This window comes from Mustela nivalis, assembly GCF_964662115.1.
Source record: "Mustela nivalis genome assembly, chromosome: 8".
In the NCBI taxonomy this organism is placed as follows: Eukaryota; Metazoa; Chordata; class Mammalia; order Carnivora; family Mustelidae; genus Mustela; species Mustela nivalis.
In genome coordinates this window covers 8208741-8229171 of record NC_139027.1, presented here as the reverse complement: position 1 = coordinate 8229171, position 20431 = coordinate 8208741, and the positions used below count along the sequence as shown (strand labels likewise).

At 39.9% G+C, this 20431-nt stretch overlaps 1 long non-coding RNA gene across 1 annotated transcript in view; it reads right to left on the bottom strand.

The window, feature by feature from the left end:
* LOC309870992 overlaps positions 1-14161 on the bottom strand; it is a 31194-nt gene extending 17033 nt beyond the window's left edge. Inside the window, exon 1 of the long non-coding RNA XR_014314926.1 lies at positions 13955-14161. This is a non-coding gene — a long non-coding RNA (uncharacterized lncRNA). The remainder of the gene's footprint in view (positions 1-13954) is intronic.
* Between the last annotated feature and the right edge of the window lie 6270 nt (positions 14162-20431).

The window sequence follows — 20431 nt, the reverse complement described above, 5'->3', positions numbered from 1 at the left end:
AGGGGGGCTATTTTCCTCACTAGACTATAACACCATGGGGGGCAGAAACATATTGCTCTGATTTTAGCACCTGAGACAAATAGTATTTCATAAATACCAAATTTTGTAGCTACTGTTACAGGGGACTTGAAGAGATTTTGAGCTTTTTAGTAAAAGAGAGGTGACTGTCAAGTAAGGGAAGACCCATTTGGAAAGACTGAATCCATGGGTTGAATGGCTATGAGAGATGAAGAATAAAGAGCAGTCCGTAACCGTCCAGCCCCAGAGCCGGGGCCCAGCCAAGGCCCAAGCCTGGGGAGTGACGTGGACACTGGGGTGGAGACATGTGCACTGTGTAGAGGGGGAGCGTCTAAGCTCACTGCAACAGCCAGACCCCCAGTGGTGGGAACTTGGCCATCAGAGCTCCAGGAAATCATGCAAGAATCCTCCAGTTGTCAGGATAGGATAATCAGAGCGCTCTGGACTCCTCTCTCCCTGTTTGTCTCTACTCAACCGGTTGTCAGCGACTATTTTTTTTTTTAAGATTTATTTATTTATTTTAGAGAGAAAGTGAGAGAGCAAGTCTGGGAGGGGCAGAGGCAGAGGGAGACAGAGAATCCTCAAGCAGACTCCCGCTGAGCACAGAGCGTGACGTGGGGCTCGATCCCAGGATCCTGAGATGATGACCTGAGCTGAAATCAACAGTCTGACGCTTAAACACCTGAGCCATGTATGTGCCCTGACGACTACCGACTAAACATTTGAAGTTCTCTCTTGAACCCCCTGCTCCCTTTCTCCATCATCCTTGCCTGTCTCCCAGGCCACGGAGGCAAACCCCCAACATGCAGCTCCCAGCCACAGCCCATGCGAAAGGTCACCAGCAGGTTCTTCTTTTCTGAACTACAGATATGATTATGGTAAGTAACCTCCTACTCAAAATGACTCTGGTGGCTCTTTGCCTAGCAGACAAAGCACCATTTCTGGACTCACCACCCGAGAGCCTCCGTAGGCTGTCCCCAGTCTTGCCAGCCAGCCTCATGTCCCACAACCGGCCTTGCATATCCTGTCCCCTGAAACCATTCTCCTTCTGTTTTCCATTCATTCTCTAGCCAATTCCTCATGAAGAAAGGCTCTTCACCACCTGTCAGAATCACTACCGTATCTGCAGAGCCTGTCCTCCATCCTTCCTTTAACTACCCAAGAGAAATTGGGTAAAACCTTTGTAAGATGATGATCATTTTTTTGCCTTGTATTATGATCATGTTTGTACATATCTTATTTTTCTTGTCAGACCCCGGGGCGCCCGAAGAGTAAGATATTTTATTATTTTTAATAAAGGTCTCATCCTTTATTTGACTTAATGTGTAGTTCAGTAAGAGGAAATGAATAAATAAATGACTATATTTTTAATAATTATCTGAACATAAGTCCAACACAAACAGGGTCCCGGAATCCCTGGAAGGGTATGGCCAGTGCTTGGGAGGAGCTTTTACCCAGTTCTAGCTGGGAAAGTATCCTGGAGCCGTGACATGATTGTTTCACAGAAAATGTGTAATCATTTCTGCCATGGGAGATTGCAAATTGATGCTAACTGCACAAGATGAAGAAAATATGAGCAAACCCATGATGATGAAAAACAAGAATTAAGTACAGAGACTGTTCTCGAAGAAAACTGTGAGGCCAGGAACGATGTGAATCCAGAATTCCTGGGCTGCTCTCCATCCCTTGTGAGCAGCTTCTAAATAGCAGCTAGACGGTTCACCTGGCCATACATGGGTTGTTAGATCCGGAGACAACAACTACCATAGTAACAATAAGACCGAACATTTCACCATCCCCCTCTGTACTCAACATCTTTTATGGGATTTATGCCTCTGCTTTATTTCTGTGTGGTTCGGGTCCAATTTCAGCTTTACGACAACCCTCCGAGAAAAAAAAAATCTGAAACACAGAGAACTCAAGAAATTCCCTAAAGCTCCTGGTCTTTCCAGGGAATGTAAGAATATTCTTTTCATATGAGATTCAGGGAAATTTGCTTTCGCCTTTGGGGACATACGTGAGATGGAGCCATCACCTCCAGGTCTTGGGCTGTGCTTCACGGCCATGTAGGGAGGAGGGGTTTCTGAAGCACGGGGGATTCTGACCATCTCTGTTTGTACGTGTGTGGTGATTCAGACTACTGGCTAAGACTTCACTGGAGGGGTGCCTGGGTGGCTCCGTGGGTTGAGAGTCCAACTCTTGGTTTCCACTTTGGTCGTGATCTCAGGGTCATGGTATGGAGCCCCACATTCAGTGTGGAGTCACCTTGCTCTTCTCCCTCCCCCTGTATCCCCCCCATGACTCATGATGATGGCACACACATGTGCACATGCTCGTTCCCTCTCTCAAATAAGTAAATAAATAAGTAAAATCTTTAAAATAAGCTTTATTGGGAAAAAATGTTACAAGACTTTAAGAAAAAAACAAGTCTGAATACACTAGTATATTAAATACAGCCTCACCTCTGTAAAGCTGCATTGGCAAAGATCATGCATCCTGATAAAGTGGTTAGCAGAACCCAAAACACAAAAAGTGCCCAATAAAACTTCACTCTAAATATTATTCTCCTCATTGTCATCCTTATTTCATTTTTTAAATTTTTTATTTAAGTTCAATTAGCCAACATCTATACATCATTAGTTTCAGTCGTAGTGTTCAGTAATTTATTGGTTGCCTACAACACCCAGTGCTCATTATATCACTTGCCCTCCTTAACGTCCATCACCTAATCACCCCATTCCTCAGCCCAACTCCCCTCCAGCAACCCTCAGTTTGTTTCCTAAAGTTAAGAGTCTCCCGTGCTTTCTCTCCCTCTCTGATGACTTCCCCTCCAGTTTTCCCTCCCTTCCTCTATGACTCTCTGTGCTGTTTCTCACAGTCCACATATGAGTGAAACCATATGATAATTGTCTTTCTCTGTTTGACTTATTTCGCTCAACAAAATACCCTCCAGTTTCATCCTCATGGTGCTCACAAGTCTTATGTGTCTCCCACGAGCTTCATGTGACCACTTGCATTTAACAAATGTGGAAAGCAAGGCATCGAGGGGTTAATGACCTATTTGTAACATCACCGAGGTACCAGGTATGCTCGTTCATGCAGGGTATCGACTGGCTGGGCCACAGATACCCAGCTATTCAGGAACCATTATTCCTGGGTGTGTCCGTGAGACTGTTTTTGGATGAGATTCGCTTTGAGTCAGTAGACGGGTAAAAAGCACATCACCCTCCCCAAGGAGAGTGAGTCCTATCCAATCTGTTGAAAGCCTGACTAGAAAAAACAGCTGAGTCAGAAAGAACTTTTTCTCTCTGCCTGATTATCCTCAAGCGAGCACATCCGTCTTCCCCTGTCTATAGACTTGGAGTTAGGCAGGTTTCAGAGCATCAGCTACCCTGGGCCTTCAGTTTGCTACACGCAGACTTCTTAGATAATATATGCATGGTTTCTGCTGGTTGTGTTTCTCCAGAAAACCCAGACGGATGCTCACAGCATTCAGATCAAGAGCAGGTTCTCAACACAACGTGCATGACCTTGTGTGATCCTGCAGTTCCCCACACCCGAGCCCCATGTTGCAGCACTCCCAGTACCTACCCCACCCCAGCGCAGTTTGCCGTGACATGAGGAGAAGAGATTCCTGTGTGGCCATCGTTGAGGCTCCTCAAATGTGCTACTATCTCTCCAACCACAGCAACTGTGTGCATGCTTGTCCCCCTCCTGGAATACTTCTCCCAACCTACTCCGCTTTGACCTGACTCATGTTAAAGGACATCGTACTTGACTCCAATCCAGGCCAGGTTTCTTGTCACATGTTGTCATAAAACCGTGTGCCTCTCCTTCATAGCACTGAAGTCAGTATGTCATTCTATGCTCCCTGAGCATGATGATTTGATCAAAGCCTGAATCTTGCAGTGGTCTGTTATCTCCATAAGGACAGGACCATCACATCTCCAGCTTCCCGGCACACAACAGGCATTTATAAATACTTGTAAAGCAGATAAATAAAGTCCACTGTCTTTCTTACATCATTCTTTCCTCCTCGCCACATTCTTGTAATCTGGACTGTTATCTGTTTACAGGGTTTCAGTTTCTACCTACAGAGAAAGGCTAGAGTTGTCCACTGAGCTTTTGAGTATTTGCTTAGAGCTACTTCTAGGAAAGGGTCCACCCGTAAGATTCTTTGGGGTTGAGAGAGGGACGATGTAGTATGTTCCCAGCAAACATCAAATCAGAGACTAAAATCGAAGGAACAATGCCAGGAGTGAAGGCTCTGTCTGCAAGCCACTGTTATGCATGAGATCCTCAGAGCATGGCAAGGTCCCTGGACCCTCTGCCCTTGGCATTTCTTGAGGCGGCCTTCCCAGAAGATAAGCTGGGCCCCGGTGTGGAACACCAGCTGTCACACTGCGTGACACATTGATCTTCATGGACTGGAAGGTGTTGTTCTGAAAGGTGGTTTCCCACTGTAGGGTGACAAGGAGCAGCCATGGGGGGGACCTACTTCCTTCCCTCCTGGCGCTGCTCTGTCATATCTCTCCCATTCTCTGCGGGGCACCTAAGGTCCTGCGACACTGAGGACGCTCCTGCATGGGCAGCTTCCACTTTGTTGTTACCCTTTATACTTTCCAACCCACATTCCCTCAGCAGCCCCCTCCACCGCCCCACCTGCTCTTTCTCGGGTGCAAATACTGTTTTCTCTGGAGAAGGATGAGCTAAATCACTCCTCACTACAAACTCAGTGATTGAGCTCACTCAGGTGTTCTAACATTTTCTTTTTGGAAAGAGATTCTGTTTTCCATTCAGTTTGTTTGTTTTAAAACCACATTTGCTTACTTTGCTCGAATCTCCTTCAACACCAGGAAATGAAGACACAGAGATTGACATGTATACTTACCTTTGAGGTTTGGTTGCAGGATTATTATTTCATCTTGGGGTTTTAATAACCTTGTAAGGCAAGTATTTTAATTTCCATTTTATAGCTGGAGGAGCTGAGGGCTTCCAGACGGGTACAAGTCAAGTTTGCAATGGATGGTGGACACTTAAATGTTGAAAGGCAGCACCCTGTTCCCCTCTTACTCACCACGGTCAGCAAAAGCAGCAACAAGAAAGCATACATTTTACATTTGAAAAAATAATTGGATTTCTTAATAATCATATTACACATTTACCTTGTGTATCATGGTTCGTAAAACACACATATGTATTTTCTCATTTTAACTTCACTCCAGCTCCTTGGGGTAGAATTGGAATGTATATTCATTCAGCATAGACCCTTAAGGAAACTGAGGCTTGGAGAAGTTACATACCAAATGTGAGGTCACAGAGGTGGCAGTAGAGCTCAACCTTAACCTGTACCTGTCTGGCTTTATCCCACTCTCAGCAAAGTAGAGAGGAGGAGAGGAAGGAGGAGACAGAGCCCCAGGCGCGCTGGTCTCCAAGAGGTGGAGGTGCAGTGATCCTGCTGACTAGACTGCCATGGAGTCCTTCAGAGCTGGTATGTAGTAGGATGGAAGGTTGGTCCTGACACTAAAGCAGATCCTGGGCTAATTCTTATGAACTCTTACAAGTCCGCTGGCTCTTTTTAGTCTAGGGAACTTGGCAGAGCATGGAGAGAGTAAAGAGAGGGAGAAGGCATGGTCACATTTCCATTTTTGTTGCAGACTTTTGATGTTGAAGATGAGCCTGGATGTTGGAATAAGGACACCTGGGTCCAGGCCCAGCCCTCAACCTAATTACCCGTGTCACCTCTAGCATGCTACCTCCCGACATTTCACCCAAGGCCATGACAGATGTTCACATACATTCGCTCACGTGATTCTCTCAACACATCGATAAGGTACATACATACGTTATTCCTGACTGACAAATGAAGAAATTGAAATCCAGGGACATGAAGAGAGCTGAGCAAAATATCTTTGGTATCACAGGAAACAAGGATTAAAACTCAGGGCTAGGCTTCCACTGTTATCAGGCCATTCAGACATATACTGAATCAATAGATCCTCCTCTCTAGGCATAACAATGGTTTAAAAGGGGCAATGGGGCTGAATTAATGATTAAGGGATCAGAAAAATAAAAAAGAAGATAGGTACAGAAATATTCATTAATTTTTCATTGATGGGCAGCCAAGGCAGTGCTTCTAGGGAGACACATCAACCCTGGGCCCCTCCTGGAACTCGCCTCCTATCACCAGGCTTCCTCTTTACTAGGACGCTGAGATGACTTTCACACGTGGTCACTACTGACTGTGTTACTCAAGCCACTGGACACTATCTAGACCTTGGTCTTCCTTATCCATCCAGACCCGTTCACCTCCTTCTCAAAACACGTTTTTCCCCTCATCTTCAACACGTGTTTTCTCTCGTTTTCCTCCCACTTCTGTATGTGCTCCTTGGACATCTCCTGTGCTTCAGGTCATCCCTGAAATGTCAATTTCTTTCATGGCTTCTTTCTTATCCCCCTTTTGTTCTCCGTGAAATTTCACTTGGCAGTTTCATCCGTTCCCAAAGCTGTAATTGATTATTATACCACCGTGGCTCTCAACTCTATAATTCTAGCCCAGATCTCTTGCCTGAATTCCAGCTACTCGGAAGACATCTCCCAACTTGGATGTCCTGAAGGTACCTCCATTTCAACTCAGCTAAACTCCTCTTAGTCCCCAAGCCTCTTCTTCCTCCTCTGTCCCATGATGAAAGGTGACACACTGCTTGAGAAGCCTACCTGCAAACCAAAGTGTATCCTGGGCTCCTCCTCCTTTAGCTCTTATTTCCAGTCACATAGGAGGTCCTGTGCCTTCTAGTCTGAACTTTTTCAGACTCTCTCCACTTCTCTCCATGCTCACTGCCTCCAAGCCGTTCACACTGCCATCATCGCTTACCAACTGCATCACAACGGTCTTTGAATGGGCTTCCTTTCCTTCCTTCCTGTTCCCCTCCAGTGTCCTCCCTGCTCTGCAAGCTGTGACCCGTGGTCCCAGCCCTTCCTTGCCCCCAGGTCACCAGAGGCTACCGAGGGCAGGAGAGAGGTAAGCCTTTCATGGGAGCCTACATCCCTTTGTGATCCATTCTCCTTCTTCTACTTTGATCTTTTCGGACTTCTCATCTGCAGCTTGGTTTCCAGACATCCCAAACTTCCCCCAGTTCATGACTTTGCCGGGCTCCCACACTTGTACTTTCGAGCACATGGCGTTCTCGTTACTTGAATCCTCCCACCTGCCTTTTCTTAGCTGCTGACAGATATCCTTCTGATCTCAGTTTAGATATCACTTCCTCCGAGAAGCCTTCCTAGACCTCTCCTTCCTCCCCCAGGGGTCAACTTAGTACTTTCCCTGTGTGCTCCCAGAGTGTCCGGCACTTAACATTTATCACAGCTTTTGGAACACTCTGTTTTCATGATCCATTCACTCTCCTTGTCTTCCCCCAACCTCTATATGGAGAGACTGGATTTCATTCATAGTTATAAGGCCTGTGCATAAACAGGGCCCAGGACAATTGTTTTCTGGAATGAATAAGTGAGTATGTGACCTCAGCATCTGCTCAGTGTTTGCTGCACAGAGACATGTTCTTATGGCTCATTGTGTCTGTAGTGTCAAACAAGTCAGGGCTCAGCAGATCAAGATAGCTCATAACTTCAGACCCTGAAAGCTGTGGGAAACACACAAGTTCCAATCACCTGATGACTCATGTCTACCCCAAGTTATATTTTTAATTTGCAGATTCAAAGCAGTAAACATGTTTCTTGGGCAACTCAAACCTCAACTCGGGCCTGATTATGCATTTGCATCATTTCCCCCACTATTAGCTCTTTCCTTGATTTGAGACTTTCGTCCCCACTGTTTATGGTGGCATTTCATTAAAATAGGGGGATTGTGTAAATAATAAGTCAATCCCCATACTTCTCAAAAGCCTATAGTATGGAATTGCTTCTTCTCCTCTCCTTAAGATTACCCTCAATCTATTAATAAATATTATTTGGCTTTGTTCCCTAAAGGCCCATACTGTATATAATAGCTTTTAAGGGACTTACTCTGAAAGAAGAACCTGTTAATAAGAAGTAGAAGTTCACATTCTAATGTTTCTTTATTTTTTTAAGCCATTTGCAGTTATAGGTTTTGTGCTAAACAATTCCAATGTAATAATGACTATCTTTCATTCAATCAACAAATGCCATCTGTGTGTCAAACATGCCATCAGAAATTGAAGGTACAAAGATGAAGTCGATACAGGCTTCAGTCTTAGGACACCTACCAGAGGAGACAGCCTTAAACAAAAAAAAAAAGGAGAAAAAAAAAAGAATTATATTAAAGTAAGATGAGAGCAGTTCCCACCAGAAGATCAAATATATAGCTCTGTTATTATAGCCTAACAATCTGTTCTCTTATATGTCATTGTTGTTCTAAACTTCAGACCCCAGACCATTGTGCCCAAAGAGAAACCTTGCTTAGGAAGATTTAAATGCAATGTTTTTAATTATTTTGTTTTAGCTTATTGGAATTTTGTTATAGTTGCTGTTTATTACAAAAAAGGAAACATAAAGTAACAAAAAATTGATCTATGGTCCCGCATTTAGATTATTTTCTTCATCTGCCAGCTCTCTTCTTTGCTTCTGTGGTCTGGACCAGGAGAGCTGCTTTGGGGCTGGGCAACACCAACAGTGTTTTTGATTTTACTGATATGGGTAAGGGTCAAAGAAAGTCCTAGGTAAAGTTCTACCCTTAACTTCAATCCTAATTTTCTCTTAAAACTAGACTGAGAATCAGAATTTAGATGAAAATCTTATGTGGGAGATAATTTATTCCTCTTCTTTTACAGATAGAGAGGGTCAACGTCATGACCAGAACAATACAGCCATGTTGGCTGGAGAATTAGGGAGACACAAACTCATGTCTTAGTCTCTCGTGTCCTAGGCCCAAAAATAACAATAAAAATGACAGGGAAAATTTAAAAGTAATTGATATACATTCCATATGGGGTGATAATAAAATACTCGGGGTTCTTCCTTTGAAAGCTTAAAATAAACAGATGAAGTTGATGGTCATGAATAAAGTGGATTAGACAAATTTGAACTTACTCCTTTCTGTTTTTATATCTCCTGACCAGATTACACATTCTCTAGATCTATCTATTCAACTGCCTACTACTCGTTTCTACCTGCAGATTTCACTGACATGCCCCAAAGTCACTCTCTCTGTACTATACCACCACGAGGCCAGATCTCACTCAGAAGACGGAGCCAACGGCCAAGCCAGAAATCTACAAATTTCTTGACCCCTTCTCCACTGTCTCTCTAAATAACCCAGTTCGAAGCTATTGGCCAGTCTACAGTCAAAGTTTGAATTACAAGATTGCACAGAGGAAATCTCACCTTACCCATCTACTACTATTTCGTGCTACCCCTTTTTGACTTATTCCGCCTTTAACAACCATGCTTATCAAGCAATCCTACTATGTGTCTAACCCAGCTCTAACCTGTTGTGTTTAAAATAATTTGATCTTGTTATTTTCTAATTGAGTGAAGCAGAGACATGGGACAGCAAAAGTGAAAGTTCAGGCCATGGGGTTACACAGGAAAGTAAGGTGAGTACTTTGTTCTTCAGCAGGTCACATCCCTCTCACAAGTCACTACAGTTTGAGAAAGAGTCTCCCTGAATGAGTGGGAGTCCAAAGATGGGAAGCACTGAGGACAAGCTGGGGAAATGATTTTTACTAAGCTCCAGGTTGGGCTTCAAAAAGGAAACATTATACCCTAACCTTAAAGTACTATAACAATTTTTTAAATGTGTACCCAGCATAAAAATCATATATGGGAGAAAATAATGACCAAAGCAGAGTGCAAGAAAAAATGTCAGATTGAGACGGTCAGTAATCATATGCTGCCTGCAAAGTCCTCCTCTCTTTTTCCTTACCTCATAAAGCATCTCAGGCATCGTGTTTTCTAGAAGGCTGGACAAATTCTCCCTCTCCGGCGTGGATTAGGGCCCCCTCCTCTGCACTTCCATTTCAACTAGTGTTAACCTGAGTTAACACACTCTGGGTTACCATCTGATTGCCAGTCTATCTCCCTCTGTGGACTGTGGGTTTTTTGCCAAGAGAAAGCAAATCTTGTTCATCCATGAGTCCCCAATGTCAAGCACAGGGCTTGATTTATAGTCGGTGTTTCCTAAATACATGAATGCATGAAGAAATAGGTAGATACTGTCGTTAGACAAAAACTGCTTTGGACTGAAGGCAGGAAAGAAGAGAGGAATTTTGCAAAAGTGGTAATAAAGCAAGGGTAGGAAATTGGGTTAAACAAAACAAAATGACTGAGCATATATCATGAATGTTTATTATATATATATAAATGTGTATTACATATTATTATAAATTATATATTTATTTGTGTTTCATATTATATAATTATAGTATGTGTATGTATATGTTACTTATATAATTTTATATATGTAATTTACAGGAATGGCTAATCTGAAAATATTCTAAATAATAAACTTAGAGTCCAAGTGCCAAGAATTCAAAGATAAGAAGTAAAACATCAGCTCCCCCTGGGGGCATCTGTGTTTGTCTTCTGGAAAGAGCGCACACATTAAATAGGCCCCAGGAGAGACAGAGGCAATGCTTAGGGCCTGCGCAAGGAATATAGCTGGACTGAAGACTCCTGCATAAAGCCAGGATAACCAATAAATACTTTCTTAAACAATAAAGGGGTCAGAGAAAAAAAAAATTACCCTACAATGAAGAGTACAACAAAACCTATCTATCCACCTTTGGTTTTGAATGCTTGGGGGTGAGGGTTGGGGAGGGACATGGAGAGAAAGGAAGACATTTTCCCAGAGAATTAGTAATCAACAGTTGGACTTCAGGTATCTTTGGGGCCTTAAATACCTGTGTATTCTAAAAAGGTCCAAGGCAGGAATTCTATATGATTGTTGTAGGTAATCTATGTAGGCTCCTAGACCAAAGAAAAGCAGACATTTGCTGGAATAATTAGGGAACTCAAACCAACTTCAAAGAAGTCAAACAAATAACATTTCAGGGAGTAGTAAAAACAGCAGGAACAATACACGCACACACATGCAAGGGGACTGGGCACCATGATGAGAACCAGCCAAAGAAGCCAACAGTTTATTATATTAAATGTGCAAAGAATTAAGACATGAAGATTCATGTGAGTATACATGTATAAAGATATGCTGAAATAAAAAGGAACCAAGGAGAATTAAGATACAAATTTTTAAAATGACCAGGTAGATTTGAAAAATAACCAAACAAATTTTCTAGAAATTAACTCTATAATAATTCAAAATAAGTTGGTCAGCAAATTTAACAAGCTGAAGACTGATCACCAGCAATTATCCATAATGCAGCACAGCAAGACAGATACGTCATGAAATAAATGGTGAAAGACACAGAATGAGGAGATCCAACATTGATCAGACTTCCAAAAAGTTGTTTGTGGGTTTTAATTTTTTTTCTTAATTGAGAAAAAGAGAAGAGTCAAAACCTAGCATCATAGTAACTTTAATTTTTCAGGACTGATGAAAAATTGAGTCTTCATATTCAGATGGTCCAACATATCTGAAGAAGGATAAATTTAAAGAAGCAATCTTATCATCTTGATGCATTTTAGTAAAACTACAAGCCTCTGAGGACAAAGAAAATAAAAGTATCAGAAGAAAAGGACACATTTCCTGTAGGAGGAGGGGTAAGTGTACTGAGAGTAACTCATTACCAACAACTGAAATCAAAGCTAGGAAAGAAGTACCTGATGGTAAAAGATATTAACTACAAGCAAAATATCTTTTGAGAAAAAGAGCAAAATTTAAAAACTTAGTATGTACAAGCCTAATAATCGTTATAACCCACAGATGTGCACTAAATAATTTCAAAATATATTCTTCAGAAAGAAAAAAAAATGCCAGAGGAAGGTCTGAAAAAGACAGAAATGATAATCGGAGAAAATGATGTGACTACATCGAAATGATACTAATGGTAAAACAATAGTATCGAATTCATAAGGTTTTTTTTAAAAAGGGAGAAGACAGGGGCACCTGGGTGGCTCAGTGGGTTAAGCCGCTGCCTTCGGCTCAGGTCATGATCTCAGGGTCCTCGGATCGAGTCCCGCATCGGGCTTTCTGCTCAGCAGGGAGCCTGCTTCCTTCTCTCTTTCTCTCTGCCTGCCTCTCAGTGTACTTGTAATTTCTCTCTGTCAAATAAATAAATAAAATCTTTAAAAAAATAAATAAATAAATAAATAAATAAAAAGGGAGAAGACAACCCAAAACACTGTTAACAATTTTATTCAGAAGGAGAATAATGGAAACGAAAAAAATAAAAGTTTTTTTATTGTTTCAAAGAAACATAAGGCTATTAATTAACTTTATAGTCTGCCAATTTAATGAGTCATAGTATAATTTCTAGGCTAATCAATGAGAAGTAGACTATTTAGTTTCCAAATGAATAGAAAAGAGGATGAAAAATAATACTTAATCTAGAAAAAATACTTGATTTCTAAAGGAAAGCAAGAAAAAAAAATTCTAATAGGAAAAAAAATGTGGCAAGTAGAATGCAGTAAACAAATAGAATTTACAAAATCACTTGAAGCTTATTGATAATAACATGAAAATGTAAAAATTATTAGAGAATAATTGAATAATAAAAGGCAAATATATTCCAGGGTCCTAACTAAGACACAAACATGTAGAAGTACTTCTATTTATATAAAAAATGTATCTTTTAAAATAAGAAAAAGAAAACTTGTCTGAACACAGAATATGTAGCTCCTTAATTTGCTTAGGCTGAGCCTGAAATCTGCAATTTTTCTGCTCAGTCATTTTGCCCTGAAGAGAAACATTCTTATCGCTCAGAGCCCTGTGTTCGCGGTGATCTCTTTTTCTTAACTGACATCTTAGTGTGAGGCTTCAAGTTCTTCTATCACTATTAGAGCTGACCTCACACTATCTTGAAATGCACTTGATGCTTCATTTCCTCTCTGCAGAAATGTCACAGACTCCTTCCTTCTTTGCTTCCCCCTACGGATGCCAGCAGCCGTGGCTTTTATGATCTGGCCTCCTGGGAGACAAAACTTGGCTGTGCTGAGCAACTGCTCTACCAAGATCCCGACTTGGCCATCGCTGTGCCCAAAGACCTCATTGTAGTGGTTTGTCAGCCCCCAGCACACCCAAGTCCCAGCTCTGCCCCAGGGAATTAGAGTGGTTTTCTGAGGCAGGGCTGAGAAGAGCTCTAGACTCCAACAACAGCATTCTGATTTCCGTTCTGTCTTCTATTATCCCTGGACTTCCTCAACAGCAGATTTCTGGGGAAAAGACCAATATCGTCAATGGCTTTGTCCTATTCAACCTTCTCAAAAACTTTATGAGGTATGGCAGATTCCCAGGTTAGGAACTGAGACTTTGCAAGGAAAAATCATTTTTCCAGGCTAACAAAGATAGGGAATGATAGAGATTAAGGTAGGAGTGGGAACTTCCCAAACCAAATCTCATGCCCAGGTCCTTCACCAAGATGCCCTATCAGCCACACTGATGGAAAAACCACACGAAATGTGTTCAGAAATTATTCCAAATCCATCAAGCACTAGACGATTATCTGTGACCATTAATAACCCCAAATCTTGTTTGCCACTAGTATGAATTCTGCCTGGACAACATTATCTTATTATCAAACATATCTGTGCTGATTTAAAGAAGGTAAATACCAGCAAGTCCTTCTCTCCTCCAACACTGACATCCTCAAAAATGGGGATGGGGGGATGGATGTCAATAGGACAGCAAGACCATTGTCTTAACACTGTAGGGCTCTAGTCAAGTGCAGGAAATCAGGTAGGGGGAGCCACTTCAACTTCTATAGTCACTTAAGTTTAGGATCTTTGTCTACAGAGATGTTCACCAACTGCAGTTTAATGGATAAGAAGAGAAAGAACTTACTATGTTCTTGAGGCATTTGCTGGGACCACTTCTGCTCTTGACCAGTTGTGCCGTAAATGTCAAGTGTAAGTTGGTAGTTAGACAGATCCTCATTGGCTTCCTGGGTCCTCAAAAGATTCCTCTATCAGGACCAAGAAGGCCCAGAAGAGTTGGTGCTTGCTTTGCCAGCCCACAGTAACTGCTGGTGACGGGTTCAGGCCCGCTGGACACCCCCCAGATCCTCTACCTCAGCATGGTGACTCCGAACTTTATTACCAGAACTGTTTGTTTATTTTTCTATGAGAAATGACACAAAAATTGGCTCAAGGCATGAATCATGTCAAAAGTTACAGAAAGCCTAATGTTGGCCGCAAGTACAAACTTTTAGATGGTTTACAAATGAAGAATAAATAGCAAAAGTGAACCGAGAGGAACACAGGAAAAACAAAAACAAAAACAAAACAAAAAACCTTCCTTAATTGGCAGAGATACATAACAGAGGAGTAACAGGAAATGCTGGCAGGCAAGGTTAAATACTAAAAAGGGAGCATCTCAGGAAAGATCTTTATCAGAGAGAGTTTGTTTCCTTCCATTCTGGGGTTCTGAAGGCTAAAATAAGTAGCCTGTTTCCTAGAGACCTGTTTTCTTAAAGGGCTAAGAGCAAATATATTGAAGTGTTCCTGGTGCCTTTGGCAATGATCTAAAGGGAAAATCCTGCTACTTCTAGACTGATGTGCAAATATGTAGGAGGAGGACCCAGGAGGGGCCCTGCATGTCAGGGGGAAAAAAAAAAGTCAACTGAATTAAGCATCTGACTTCTTTGGAGTCTAACTTAAAATTAGAATAATGTTTTCATATGATTATTAAGAAGAGGAAACGAGACAAGTCATAGATAAAAAGAAAACTGTAAAAAATGTTTTGTAAATAAAGGACTGGTCATGACCAATTCCCTCTCCTTTCGTTGGCCCAAGAATTGAATACAGCATCAAGTCCACAATAATGGCAATACATGACTAATAACGTAAACCTATAAATTGCAATAAAAATTTTTTTATTGTTTTTAACATCTTAATTTTATTTTTTTTTCCCAAGATTCATTGTTTATGCACCACACCCAGTGTTCCATGCAATATGTGCCCTCCTTAATACCCACCACCAGGCTCACCCATCCCTCCACCCTCCTCCCCTCCAAACCCCTCAGTTTGTTTCTTGGAGTCCATAGTATTTCATGTTTCATCTCCCCCTCTGGCTTATCCCCATTCACTCATCCTTTCCTTCTCCTAATGTCCTCCATGTTGTTCCTTATGCTCCACAAGTAAGTGATACCATATAATTGACTCTCTCTGCTTGACTTACTTCACTCAACATAATCTCCTCCAGTCCTGTCCATGTTGATACAAAAGTTGGGTATTCTTCCTTTCTGATGGTCACGTAATCCACGGTATATATGTACCATATTTTCCTTATCCATTCATCACCTGAAGGGCATCTTGGCTCTTTCCACATATTAAAATCTCAATTTTATGTAATAGGATAAATAATAATTTATTAATGTGATCTCTTCATTGATCATAACATTTTTATGCCTTGTTTTTCTGAGTAAGTCATTGTAATTTATACTTTATTTTAATTTCATTTTTAATTTATATAACTGAAAATTACAATAGTCACTCTTGGCAAATACAAAATCACAAATGATTTTTGGTCATTTTTATTTTTTAAAAGGATCTTTCTGCTGAGGCAACTGTGACTAGAGCTATTAAAAGGATTTTATAGTTTGTGAAAATACTGATAAATTAGTTTTAAATATAAATTATAATACCTCTAGAATGATGATTCTTACACAATTTTTCTAGGAATATTTAACTCTTCCTATAATCAGTCTTCACTAATCATCAGGAAAATGCAAAATCAAAATCACTAGAGATAATCACCTCACATGTAATAGGATGACTGGTATCAAAAAGACAAAAGATAACAAGTGTTAGCAAGGATGTGGAGGAAAAGGAACCATTATGCACTGCTGGTGGGAATGCACGCTGCTACAGCAATTATGGAAAACAGTATGGAGGTTCCTTGGGAAATTAAAAATAGAACTACCATATGATCCAGCAATCCTACTTCTGAGTATATAACCAAAGGAAATGAAGTAAGTTATGTCTAAGAGATATCTGCACTCCCATGTTTATTGCAACATTATTCACAATGGCCAAGATACGGACACAACCAATGTGTCCATCAATAGGTAAATGGCTAAAGAAAAAAATACACACACAAACACACACACAGTGGAATATTATTCAGTCTTTTAAAAATTTTATTATATTTTTTCAGAGATCCAAGATTCAGTTTATACACAGTTATCCGGTGCTCCATGTAATACGTGCTTCCTTAATACCCACCACCAGGCTCACCCATCCTCCCACCACCCTTCCCTCCAAAACCCTCAGTTTGTTTCTCACAGTCCATAGTTTTTCATGGTTTGTCTCCCCCTCTGATTTCCCCCAGCTCACTTCTCCTCTCCATCTCCCAGTGTCCTCCGTGTTATTCCTTATGCTCCACAAGTAAGTGAAACCATATGATACTTGACTCTCTCTGCTTGACTTATTTCACTCAGCATTATCTCTTTCAGTTCCATCCATGTTGTACAAAAGTTGGTTATTCATCATTTCTGATGGAGGCATAATACTCCATTGTATATATGGGCCATATCTTCTTTATCCATTCATCTGTTGAAAGGCATCTTGGCCACAGTTGGGCAACTGTGGTCATTGCTGTTATGAACATAGGGGTAAATATGGTCCTTCTTTTCACTACATCTGTATGTTAGGGGTAAATACCAGTAGTGCAATTGCAGGGTCATAGAGTAGCTCTATCTTTAATTTTTTGAAGAATCTCCAGTTTTCCAAAGTGGCTGCACCACCTTGCAGAAAGGTTCCTCTTTCTCCACATCCTCTCCAACACTTGTTTCTTGTATTGTTAATTTTGGCCATTCTAACTGGTGTACATTAGATCTCAATGTGGTTTTGATTTGAATCTCCCTAATGCCTAATGATGATGAACATTTTTTCATGTGTCTGTTAGCCATTTGGATGTCTTCTTTGGAGAAGTGTCTGTTCATGTCTTTTGCCCATTTTTTGACATGATTATCTGTTTTTTGAGTGTTCAGTGTGAGGAGTTCTTTATAGATCTTGGAGGCAACCCACAGAATGGGAGAAGATATTTGCAAATGACACTATAGACTAAGGAATATTATTTAGTCTTTAAAAGGAAAGAACTTTTGCCATTTGCAACAACATAGATGAAACTGAAGGACATTGTGCAAAGTGAAATAATCTGTGCACAGAAAGATCTTGCATAATTTCACTTACATGGGGAATCTAAAATAGCCACTCATAGAAGCAGAGAATATAATGGTAGTTACCAGAGATGGTGGAGGTGGGGGGGAATGAGAAGTTATCAGTCAAAGGATACAAAATTTTAGTTAGACAAAATGATTGTGTTCTGGAGATCTAAAGTATGCCATGGTGAGGGTAGTTAACAATATCATATTGCATACTTGAAATTTGCTAAAGGGATAGATCTTAAATCTACACACACACATATATACATAATGACGATTATGTAGAGGTGAGTGATTATTCATTTAATTATGGTGATCTTTTCACAATGTATATATCTTTAATGCAAGTTAAGTATAAACAATTTTTATGTCAAAGATATCTCAACAAGTTGTCAAAGGAAAAAAACCAGAATAGTTCATTTTAAATAGTATAGGAATATTACTTCTATATGAAGAGATCATTTATGGGAAGGTATTGTTGGTCATTTCAGTGACTTTAAAAAATAGACCAGTAGACAAGAGGATGACAACCAATCTATCCTGTTTTGTGTGAGACCATCCAGGATTCAGTTGTGCACCTCTTAGTTCTGGGAAATTGAATTTTTTGGTAATCTTAGTAAACAATATAATGGTTCTTTTACCTTTACAGCTTTCTTGGTGTATCTCGGAGATTTTTCTAGTGGAAGCCTCTTAAAATAGACATAATTTTGTTAGATTTTTAAAACGAATTTAACTTAAATACAAGTTCATACAATGTCATTTGGATATTTACTCTGACATGTTCTACAACTTGTGCTGGTTATACAAGCAACTGCAAGTGGCTTTACAATGTGTGTATAATTTAAAATATCTATTCATGCATTCTATCACTGTATCTATAATCATAATAAAATTAATTTTAAAGTTATCTTACTCATCAAAAATGCATTCATCTGAAGCTTCCTATAACAATAGTGTTCTTTTCATAAAATATAGTAGTCAGCAAATTTAATTTCTATTTCTAGGTCTGTGGACATTTGCTTTGTTCTGCTGCCACAATTTTCAAAACCAGAGATTTTAAACTCTTTAAAGAGTTCTAATAAATGCCTTCTATGTTTTATTGCAATTTTCACATATATACTTTTTTATTGAAGTGAAATTCACATAACATATTATTAACTATTTGAAACTATACGATTCAGTAGCATTTGGTGCATTCACAATGTTGTGAAAACACCACCTTTCTATAGTCCCTAAACTTTGATTGCCCCAGAAAAACACCTCAAATGTATTCAGCATTCATTCTTATTCCCCTACCCCTATACCCTGGAAATTATCAATCTGTTCTCTGTCTGTGTGAATTTACCTATTCTGGATATTCCATATGAAAAGAATTATACAACACATGACCCTTTTGTTCCTGGCTTCTTTCATTTCATATAGTGGTTTCAAGGTCCATCCAAGGTGTAACATGTGTGAGTATTTCATTCCCTCTACAGGCTGAATAAGTGTATGTGTGTACCACACTTTGTTTATCCATTCACCCATGATGAACATCTGCTCATTACCACTTTTTCATTTTAGTGAATAGTCCTGCTGGTGACTGTCATGAAAAAGTATTTGTTTGAGTGCCTCCTCTCCATTCTTTATTGGCATATACTTATGGGTAGAACTGTAGGGACATACAGTAATTCTATGTTCAACTTTTTTTTTTTTTTTTTTTTCAGAAAGAGAGAAAATGAGCATGAGCAGGGGGAGGGGGACAGGGAGAGGGAGAAAAAGAATCTTAAGCGGGATCCACACCCAGCACTAAGCCTGAAGCAGGGCTCAATCTCAAGACCCTGAGAATACGACCTGAGCTAAAATCAAGAGGTGGATGCTTAACCAACTGAGCCCAGGCACACTTATGTTCAACTTTTTGAGGAACCACTAAACTATTTTCCAGAGGGACTGAAACATTTTACATTCCTCCAGCAAGAGTTCCTATATTTTTCATATGCTTGTCAGCATTTGTTATTTTCTGTTGTGTGTGGTGTTTTCTTCATTTGTTTTTGTTTCTTTGTTTGTTTGTTTTTTAATAGCAATCCTGGTGAAGTAGTCCTCAGTGTGGTTTCAATTTGCATTGCCTTAGTGCCAACACTGTTGAACATCTTTATATGTTCTTGTTGGATATGTGTATATCTCCTCTGGAGAAATGTCTGTTCAAGCCTTTCTGTCCATCTAAGGGAGACTATCTTGTTGTTGTTGAGCTACAAGGGGGTTCTTTATATATTCTGGACACTAAACCTTTATATCAGATTTATGATTTGTGGTTACTTTCTCTCATCCTGTAGGTTGTCTTTTCACTTTCTTGAAAATGCCCTTTTATGCAAAAGTGTTTTCAAATTTATGAAGTCCAATTTATCTGTTTTCCCTTTGTTGCTGTTGCTTTCAATGTAAATCCAAGAATCCATTGTCAAATCAGAGGTCATGAAGATTTGCTAGTATGTTTTCTTTTATTAATTGTATTTGTTCCTATTAATGACTTTAATTCTTATATTTAGATTATTGATCCATTTTTAGTTAAATTTTGTATATGGAGAGAAGTAGGTATCCAACTTCATTCCTCTGCTGATGGTTTTCTAGTTGTCCCAGCACCATTCATTTAAGAGATTGTTTTTTTCCTCATTGAAAGGTCTTCGTACCCTTGCAGAAAATTAATTCACCATAAATGTTTAAGCTTTTTCTGGGATCTCATTTCTTTTCCACTGATCTCTATGTCTATGCTAATGCTACTCCAATGCTGTTTTGACTACTATAGTTATATAATAAGTTTTGAAATTGTAAATATGTGTGAGGTGTCCAACATTTTTTTAAATTTTGTTTTGGCTATTTGGGACCCTTTGAAGTTCCATATGAATTTGAGGATCAGCTTTTCTTTTTTTGCAAAAATAACAAAAAAATTCCTTAGAATTTTTATAACATTGTACTGATTCTACAGATTTCTCTGGAGAGCAGTCTCCTTCACAATATTAAATCTTCTGCTCCATGAACACAGGATGTCTTTCCACTTACTTAGGGCTTGTTTCACTTCTTCCAGAAATGTTTTATAGCTTTCAGTGTGTAAGTCTTTTACCTTCTCTGTTAAATTTATTCTGGGTATTTTATTCTTTGGGGTGGTATTTTAGATGGAATTG